This window comes from Hordeum vulgare, chromosome 3H, assembly GCF_904849725.1.
Source record: "Hordeum vulgare subsp. vulgare chromosome 3H, MorexV3_pseudomolecules_assembly, whole genome shotgun sequence".
NCBI classification, from domain to species: domain Eukaryota; kingdom Viridiplantae; phylum Streptophyta; class Magnoliopsida; order Poales; family Poaceae; genus Hordeum; species Hordeum vulgare.
The window spans coordinates 467442993-467452864 of NC_058520.1; positions in this window are offsets into that span (position 1 = coordinate 467442993).

The following is a 9872-nucleotide window of genomic DNA, read 5'->3' on the forward strand; positions in this document are numbered from 1 at the left end:
TATCTTTTATGTGAGCATCATTGAAATCATCATGCCTAGCTTGAAAGGCATTAAAGAAAAGCGCTTGTTGGGAGACAACCCAATATGTATACTTACTGTTTTTTTGTGTTCACATGATTAGTATACTGTGTTAATCATGTTTTATAGCTTTTTTTTTCAATGAAGTGCCAACTAAAGCCTTTATGATTAGTTTGGGTGATAGTTGTTTGATCATGCTGAAAAACACAGAAACTTTGCACTCACGAAATTAATTTTCATTCGTATCCAGAGAGTGATATTGAGATGATTCTTTTTTCTGATGATTGATATACAAATTTCCTTAATTTTCATAATTGTTTCAGAATTTTTGGAGGTGCAGAAGTATGGTTATTATTCAGATCATTACAGACTGTTCTGTTTTTGACAGATTCTGTTTTCAATGCATAGTTTGCTTGTTTTGGTGTTTCCATAGATTATATTGAGTAATATAAATTGTGGAAATAGTAAGATACAGTAGGAATTGTGTGAAAATAATTATGAGTCTTGTTTTGACAGTACCCAAGTGATTGATTTTCTCGTTATCATACTAACCCATCTCACGAAGTTCCGTTAAGTTTTGTGTTGTGAAGTTTTCAGGTTTTGGATAGAGTTTAGATGGACTATGGAACAAGGAGTGGCAATAGCCTAAGATTGGGGATTCCCAAGGCACCCCAAAGCCATATTCAAGGACACCAAAGAGACTAAGCTTGGGGATGCCCCGGGAAGGCATCCCCTCTGTCGTCTTCAATCCATCGGTAACTTTACTTGGGGTTATATTTTTATTCACCACATGATAGGTGTTTTGCTTGGAGCGTCATTTTATTTTATTAATACTTGCTTGCTATTATTTAGATTAATGTTTTGCATCATTTAGTTCAATAAAAATGTCAAGGATAGCCTTTACCATGCTTAATTTGCAAGTTTAGGAGTTGCTGTTCCAAAACAGAAAGTTTGCTTGTAGTGCAAAAATTCCCTAGAATTTTCTATATGTCATAATAACTTGAAATTTGGACACAGTATGATCTTATAAATTATCTACAGCATGGAAGTTTTTTTCAGATTTTGTTCAGTTAATTAAGTATGGATCTTTCTGCATTCTTTACAGACTGTTCTGTTTAGGCAGATTGCTGTTATGTTTGCATTGTTTGCATATGTTTGCTTGTTTAATGATCCTATTTGAGGATAGAAGTTTTAAATATGCAGAGGCATTTAGTATGAAATGTCAAATAATAATTTTAGTGATTTACTACAGTAGAGGATGATAAAGTTTTGCATTGATTTATACTAACCTATCTCACGAGTTCTTGTTGAGTTTTGTGTGCATGAAGTTTTTAAGATTTTGGAAACCACCATATGAGAGGAATTAAGGAGACACAAAATCTCAATCTTGGGGATTCCCAAGTTTATATTTCAATAAGTCTCAAGCACCTAAGCTTGGGGATGCCCCGGTTGGCATCCCACCTTTCTTCTTCAACAATTATCGGTTAGTATCGGTTGAACCTAAATTTTTGCTTCTTCACACGATTCGTGCTATCCTTGGAGTGTAAATTTATTTTGTTTGAATAAGGTACTTAGGATCTGAAATTCTTAGATGGGAGAGTCTTCACATAGCCAAATAGTTATTCAACTACTCATTGAGCTTCACTTATATCTTGTGGAGTAGTTTGTCTTTTGCTCTAGTGCTTCACTTATATCTTTGTAGAGCATTGAAATGGTTTTATTTTATAGAAATAGTTGAACTCTCATGCTTCACTTATATTATTTAGTGAGTCTTAAACAACATGGTAATTTGCTTAGGTTATGAATCTAGTCCTAATATGATGGGCATCCAAGAGGGATATAATAAAAACTTTCATATAGAGTGCATCGAATACTATGAGAAGTTTGATTCTTTGCATATAGTTTTGAGATATAAAGATGGTGATATTATAGTCATGCTAGTGAGTAATTATGGATTGGTAGAAATGCTTGTGTTAGAGTTTTTGATTCCCGTAGCATGCACGTATGGTGAACCGCTATGTTAGGAAGTCGGAGCATGATGTTTTTATTGATTGTCATCCTTTGTGTGGCGGTCGGGATCGCGTGATGGTTTACTCCTACCAACCCTTCCCCTAGGAGCATTTGTCTAATACTTTGTTTCGATTACTAATAAAACTTTTGCAATAAGTATGTGAGTTCTTTATGACTGATGTTGAGTCCATGGATTATACGCACTCTCACCCTTCCACCATTGCTAGCCTCTCTAGTACCGCGCAACTTTTGTCGGTGCATTACACCCACCATATATCCTTCCTCAAAACAGCCACCATACCTACCCATCATGGCATTTCCATAGCAATTCCGAGATATATTGGCATGCAACTTCCACCGTTCCGTTTATTATGACACGCATCATCATTGTCATATTGCTTTGCATGATCATGTAGTTGACATCGTATTTGTGGCAAAGCCACCGTTACCTTTCATACATGTCACTCATGAGTCATTGCACATCCCGGTACACTACCGGAGGCATCCATATAGAGTCATATCTTTGTTCTAAGTATCAAGTTGTAAGTAAATAAAAGTGTGATGATCATCATTATTAGAGCATTGTCCCATGTGAGGAAAGGACGGAAGCTATGATTCCCTCACAAGTTGGGATGAGACTCCGGACTTCAAATAAAAAGAAAATAAAATAGGCCAAAGAGCCCACCAAAAAAAATGAATGAAAAAATGAAAAAAAGAGGCCAAAGTGCCCAAACAAAATAAATGAGAGAAAAAGAGAGAAGGGACAATGCTACTATCCTTTACCACACTTGTGCTTCAAAGTAGCACCATGATCTTCATAATAGAGAGTCTCCTATTTTGTCACTTTCATATACTAGTGGGAATTTTAATTATATAACTTGGCTTGTATATTCCAATGATGGGCTTCCTCAAAAGTGCCCTAGGTATTCGTAAGCAAGCAAGTTGGGTGCACACCCACTTAGTTTCTTTTTGAGCTTTCATACACTTATAACTCTAGTGCATCCGTTGCATGGCAATCCCTACTCACTCACATTGATATCTATTGATGGGCATCTCCATAGCCCGTTGATACGCCTAGTTGATGTGACCATCTCCTCCTTTTTTCCTCGCAACCACCACCATATTCTATTCCACCTATAGTGCCATGTCCATGGCTCACGCTCATGTATTGCGTGAGAGTTGAAAAGGTTTGAGAAAGTAAAAGTGTGAAAACAATTGCTTGACTAACACCGGGGGTGTGCATGATTTAAATACGTTGTGTGGGGATGATAGAGCATAGCCAGACTATATGATATTGTAGGGATAACTATCTTTGGCCATGTTATTTTGAGAAGACATGATTGCTTTGTTAGTATGCTTGAAGTATTATTGTTCTTATGTCAACATTAAACTTTCTGTCTTGAATCATATGGATCTGAATATTCATGCCACAATATATGTTAGGTAGCATTCCACATCAAAAATTCAGTTTTTATCATTTACCTACTCGAGGACGAGCATGAATTAAGCTTGTGGATGCTTGATACGTCTCCAACGTATCTATAATTTTTGATCGTTCCATGCTATTATATTATCAACTTTGGATGCTTTATATAAATGAATATGCTATTTTATATTATTTTTGGGACTAACCTATTGACCTAGAGCCTAGTGCCAGTTCCTGTTTTTTCCTTGTTTTTGACCTTTTTTAGATAGGAATATCAAATGGAGTCCAAATGGAATAAAACATTCGCGATGATTTTTTTTGGACCAAAAGAGACCCCCGAAGCTTTGGAAGAAGGCCAGAAGAGCCACGAGGGAGTCACGAGCCCGGTAGGCGCGCCCTACCCCCCCCCCCCCCCCCCCCGGGAGGGCCTACCAGACTCGTGACCTCCTCGTGGGCCCAACTGACGTAATTCCACCACCATAAATTCCTATAAATACATAAAACCCCAAAAATAAACCGAGATCGGGAGTTCCGCCGCCGCAAGCCTCTGTAGCCACCAAAAACCAATCGAGAGCCCGGTCCGGCACCCTGCCGGAGGGGGAATCCATCTCCGGTGGCCATCTTCATCATCCCGTCGATCCCCATGACGAGGAGGGAGTAGTTCTCCCTCGGGGCTGAGGGTATGTACGAGTAGCTATGTGTTTGATCTCTCTCTCTCGTGTTCTTGAGATGTCATGATCTCGATGTACCGTGGGCTTTGCTACTATACTTGGATCCTATGATGCTCTTCCCCCTCTCCCTTCTTGTAATGAATTGAGTTTCCCCTTTGAAGTTATCTTATCGGATTGAGTCTTTAAGAACACTTGATGTATGTCTTGCACGTGTCTATCTGTGGTGACAATGGGATATTAATGTGAGTACTTGATGTATGTTTTGGTGATCAACTTGCGGGTTTCGTGACATCGGGAACCTATGCATATGGGTTGGCACACGTTTTGACTCTCCGGTAGAAACGTTGGGGCACTCTTTGAAGTTCTATGTGTTGGTTGAATAGATGATTCTGAGATTGTGTGATGCATATCATATAATCATGCCCACAGATACTTGAGGTGACAATGGAGTATCTAGGTGACATTACGGTCTTGGTTGACGTGTGTCTTAAGGTGTTATTCTAGTACGAACTCTAGGGTAGATTTAACGGAAAGAATAGCTTCATGTTATTTTACTACGGACTCTTGAATAGATCTATCAGAAAGAAGAACTTTGTGGTGGTTTCGTACCCGACAATAATCTCTTCATTTGTTCTCCGTTATTAGTGACTTTGGAGTGACTCTTTGTTGCATGTTGAGGGCTAGTTATATGATCCAATTATGTTATCATTGTTGAGAGAACTTCACTAGTGAAAGTATGAACCCTAGGCCTTGTTTCCACGCATTGCAATACCGTTCGTGCTCACTTTTACTATTAGTTACCTTGCTGTTTTTATAATTTCAGATTACAAAACCTATATCTACCATCCATATTGCACTTGTATCACCATCTCTTCGCCGAACTAGTGCACCTATACAACTTACCATTGTATTGGGTGTGTTGGGAACACAAGAGACTCTTTGTTATTTTGTTGCAGGGTTGCTTGAGAAAGACCATCTTCATCCTACGCCTCCCGTGGATTGATAAATCTTAGGTCACCCACTTGAGGGAAAATTGCTACTGTGCTACAAACCTCTGCACTTGGAGGCCCAACAACGTCTACAAGGAGAAAGTTGCATAGTAGACATCAGTGGCCGCCTGCCATGTGTCCCCGACGCGGACGAGCACGCATCCCCGACACGGACGAGCACGCGTCCGTCTGATGTCTGCCGCGACCCAAATCCCGTGCAAGTTTGTGGTCGAAATGGGTCGTGCCGGACACAAAACGGATAGGATGGGTCCGGTCCGTCTCGCGCTGGGCCGTCTTGTTTGTCCCTTTTACCCTAACGGACGGGGGCGGACAGAACGGGGTCGTGCGGTGGAGTTGGCCTCATTGTGGTTTCACCAATTGTCGCCTGCTGACCATGCAACAGGATGAGGTGGACTCAAAGTGCCCATAGTCTGAGGCGGCATGAAACTTCGCGCCTCCCATCGGGCAATCTCAGGATGCCTCACTTTGGGGGGGGTGGGAAGTTACCCGATGGCCCCGTGCGCAACAACAACGCAAATGGATCCAATCATCCAGATGAGTGCGAAGCCCAACAACTCGAAAGAAATCGACAAAGGTGAGCGTCGAGTCCTGACCACTCGGTCAGAGAGCGACCGTGTAAATTCACTTGGTGATATGATGACCCACAAGTATATCGGGTCAATTTTAGCCTTTTCGATAAGTAAGAGTGTCGAACCCAACGAGGTGCAGAATGAAATGACAAGTGTTTTTCAGCAAGGTAATGTCTGCAAGTGCTAAAATTGTAAGTAGCAGAGTAGTTTGATATCAAGATAATTTGTAACGAGCAAGTAACGATAGTAGTAACAAAAGTGCAGCAAGGTAGCCCAATCCTTTTGAGGCAAAGGACATGCCAAAACAGTCTCTTATTGTAAGCAAAGTGTTCTTGAGGGTACACGGGAATTTCCTCTAGTCACTTTCACCATGTTGGCTTAATTCGTGTTCGCTACTTTGATAATTTGGTATGTGGGTAGACCGGTGCCTAGGTGATGTTCTTACTTGAACAAACCTCCTACTTATGATTAACACTCTCGTAAGCATCCGCAACTACGAGAAAAGTATTAAGAATAAATTCTAACCATAGCATTAAACTTTTGGAACCAATCAGTCCCTTATGGAATAGCGCATAAACTAGGGTTTAATCTTCTATCACTCTTGCAACCCATCATCTAATAACTACTTCACAATGCATTCCCTTAGGCCCAAGTATGGTGAAGTGTCATGTAGTCGACGTTCACATGACACCACTAAGGGAATCACAACATACATATCATCAAAATATCAAATACATATCAAGTTCACATGATTACTTGCAACATGATTTCTCCCGTGACCTCAAGAACAAAAGTAACTACTCACAAATGATAATCATGCTCAAGATCAGAGGGGTATTAAATAGCATAATGGATCTGAACATATAATCTTCCACCAAATAAACCATATAGTAATCAACTACAAGATGTAATCAACACTACTAGTCACCCACAAGCACCAATCTATAGTTCCTGTACAAAGATTGAACATAAGAGATGAACTAGGGTTTGAGAGGAGTTGGTGTTGTTGAAGATGTTGATGAAGATAGCCCTCCCCAAGATGGGAGAGTTGTTGGTGATGATGATGACGATGATTTCCCCCTTCGGGAGGGAAGTTCCCCTGGCAGAATCGCTCCGCTAAAGGGAAAAAGTGCTCGTGCTCAAGTTCCGCCTCGATACGTCGACGCTTCGTCCCGAAAGTCCTCTCCTACTTTTTTCTAGGTCAAAATGACTTATATACCAGAAGAGGGGCACCGGAGGTGGGCCTGGGTGAGCATAACCCACCGGGGCGCGCCTGGGCTCCCTGGCTCGCCCAGGTGGGTTGTGCCCACTTGGTAGCCCCCCTCTAGTACTTATTTGCTCCAATATTCCTCAATTATTCCATAAATATTCCTCATAAAGTTTCATCTCATTTGGAGTTGTGCAGAATAGGTAGCCTGGCATAGCTTTTTCAGGTCCAGATTTCCAACTGTCAGAATTCTCCCCCTTTGTGTATACCTTGCATATTATGAGAGAAAAGGCATTATTATACAATAAAAAAACATAAATAACAGTAGGAAAACATGATGCAAAATGGACGTATAAACTCCCCCATGCTTAGACCTTGCTTGTCCTCAAGCGAAAACCGAAATCGAGAAACATGTCCACATGCTTAGAGAGAGGTGTCGATAAAAAACAAAAATACGGACATAGCAGCATCATGTAACTTATTATAACAACAACAAACTTTAACATAAAACTTTTATCATAGAACTTTTATCATAAGCTTCTCATGAACAAGTGACAATTCATCACAACATCGAAGTATAAAGCATAACTCTATTGGAAACCAACAAACTATGTTCTCAGTCAACTTGCAACTACAATTCATCATCTTTTCAGGAAGGGTCACATATCAGAGCCTTTAGGCAAGTCCACATACTCATCCATCATTTAGTCTTCTATGATTGCTAACCCTCACCGCGTACACATGAGAAAAACGTTTCAATCGGACACATAGAAAGATAGGGGCTTATAGTTTTTCCTCCCAACGAATTCACCTCAAGGGTGATGTCAACAATAATAACTCATGCTACCCATATTCAACTGGATATATGTGCCTAGATCTTTCCTCACCACATGATGCTTTCAAAAGGAGAAAATAAAAAGGAATAGAGAGAAAAACTTTGACTCTTGCATGAAAGTAAATACATACAAGTAAAAGATAGGCCCTTCGCAGATGGCAACAGAGGTTGCCATGCGCTTTTTGTTTGTATGCTCAACCCCTTAGTGCAAGAGAACGTCACGTTATATTGCCCCTTGTGATGGCAACCTTTATATGCAGTCTGTCGCTTTTATTCTTCACCATCACAAGTTTGTACAACGCTCAATTTTCCCTTACACTAAATGATCTTACACTTTTAGAAGCAATTTTTATTGCCCTTTTTGCACCGATGACAACTTACTTGAAGGATCTTACTCAATCCATAGGTAGGTATGGTGGACTCTCAAACAATATTTGGGTTTAAGGGTTTTGGATGCACAAGTAGTATCTCTACTTAGTGCGGAGTTTTTGGCTAGCAAAGATAGGGGCAAGCACCACATGTTCAAGGATCCATGACAATATAACTTCTATGTGAATATGAACAAACATAATTCATTACGTTGTCTTCCTTGTCCAACATCAACAATTTTGGCATATAATATTTTGATGGGTGCTCACCATCACAAAAGATTTCCAGGATAGTGTATTTGCATGTGAATCTTCTCTTCCCTTATTAATTCTTTCATGAGTTGCATTATTTACCAATGCTATGTTTGTGAATCTACAATAAAATTTTCTACTTATACTTTTCCATGTGTAATGTCATCACTTACCATAAGATTAGCATATGATCTTTTTCATTTATTTCCTTTCTTTTTATTGAAACAAGAAAGTAAGAAGGCAAAACTCAAACTAAACTTTATTATATATCTCGCACACGATTGCATAGATTGATCACTAAGAAAACTCTTGGAAAGAAAGGATCGAACTAAACTTTTATTCATCTAAAGCAAAATATAACCATGGATCAAACTAAGAAAAGTAAAGGCAAAAGATAGTGGACATGATACGATACCAGGGCACCTCCCCCAAGCTTGGCGAAAGCCAAGGGGAGTGCCCATACCCGATACTCAATTTTATTTTGGTGATGAAGGAGGTGGTGGTGATCAAGTAGAAGCGATCCGGTCCTTAAGGTCCAAGAGACTGTCCAATCTTCGGATGACGCTCTAGAGGGAGGCGATGTGCTCCAAATGCAGAATATTTTCACGAGTGAGATACTTATTTTTTATACGAACCGGTTCAATGATCCTCAAGGATGCAATATTAGTGGGGTAAGATGAGCATAATAAGGTTTAAGGATATCTTCCTCTTCCTCATCAGCAGGCAAGGCTTGCTCGACCATCGGCACTTGATCTCCGGTGGCCTCCTTGCTCTTGTCCTCCTTGGCTGCTCCAATGGGATCCTCCCTCTTCAGCTCGATCTTCATCAACGAAGCATACTCTTCCATATGATCAGAGGGAGAAGAAGACATGATGCCCGGCTCAACAGATCTGACAGAAAACAACGAGAAAATAAAACCGGAGATTTCTCCACGATACGGAGGTCAATAGGTTTGGGAGGTATATAAAGATTTTTTATCTTGGTGAACAAGCGGAACGGAAGAAAAACGGAGTCCGGAAAGTATCCGAGGTGGGCACAACCCACAGGGTCACTTACCTGGAAGTTTCTTATTTTCCTAATTTTTTAAATATTCCAAAACTGACAAAAAATATTTTTGCGGATTTTTCACAGTCCGTTTACTTACCGTATCACGTACCTCCCTTTTTTCACGATTCCGGAGTGTTCCAGAAGGTTTCTTTTATGTGTTCTTCCGGTGTCATAGTTTGGATAATATCGCTTTCAACATTAATGGGCGTACCTCAGATATAATGTACGTGAGATATAATGATTTATTCGTTGCCCATTGACAACCTTTGGGTTAGTACCTTCGGCATTATTTATTTTGATAGCTCCGGATTGATAGACCTCCTTGATAACATAGGGTCCTTCCCATTTGGAGAGGAGTTTTCCTGCAAAGAATCTGAAATGAGAGTTGTACAAAAGAACATATTCTCAAACTTTGAACTCACGCTTTTGGATTCTTTTGTCATGCCATCTTTTAACTTT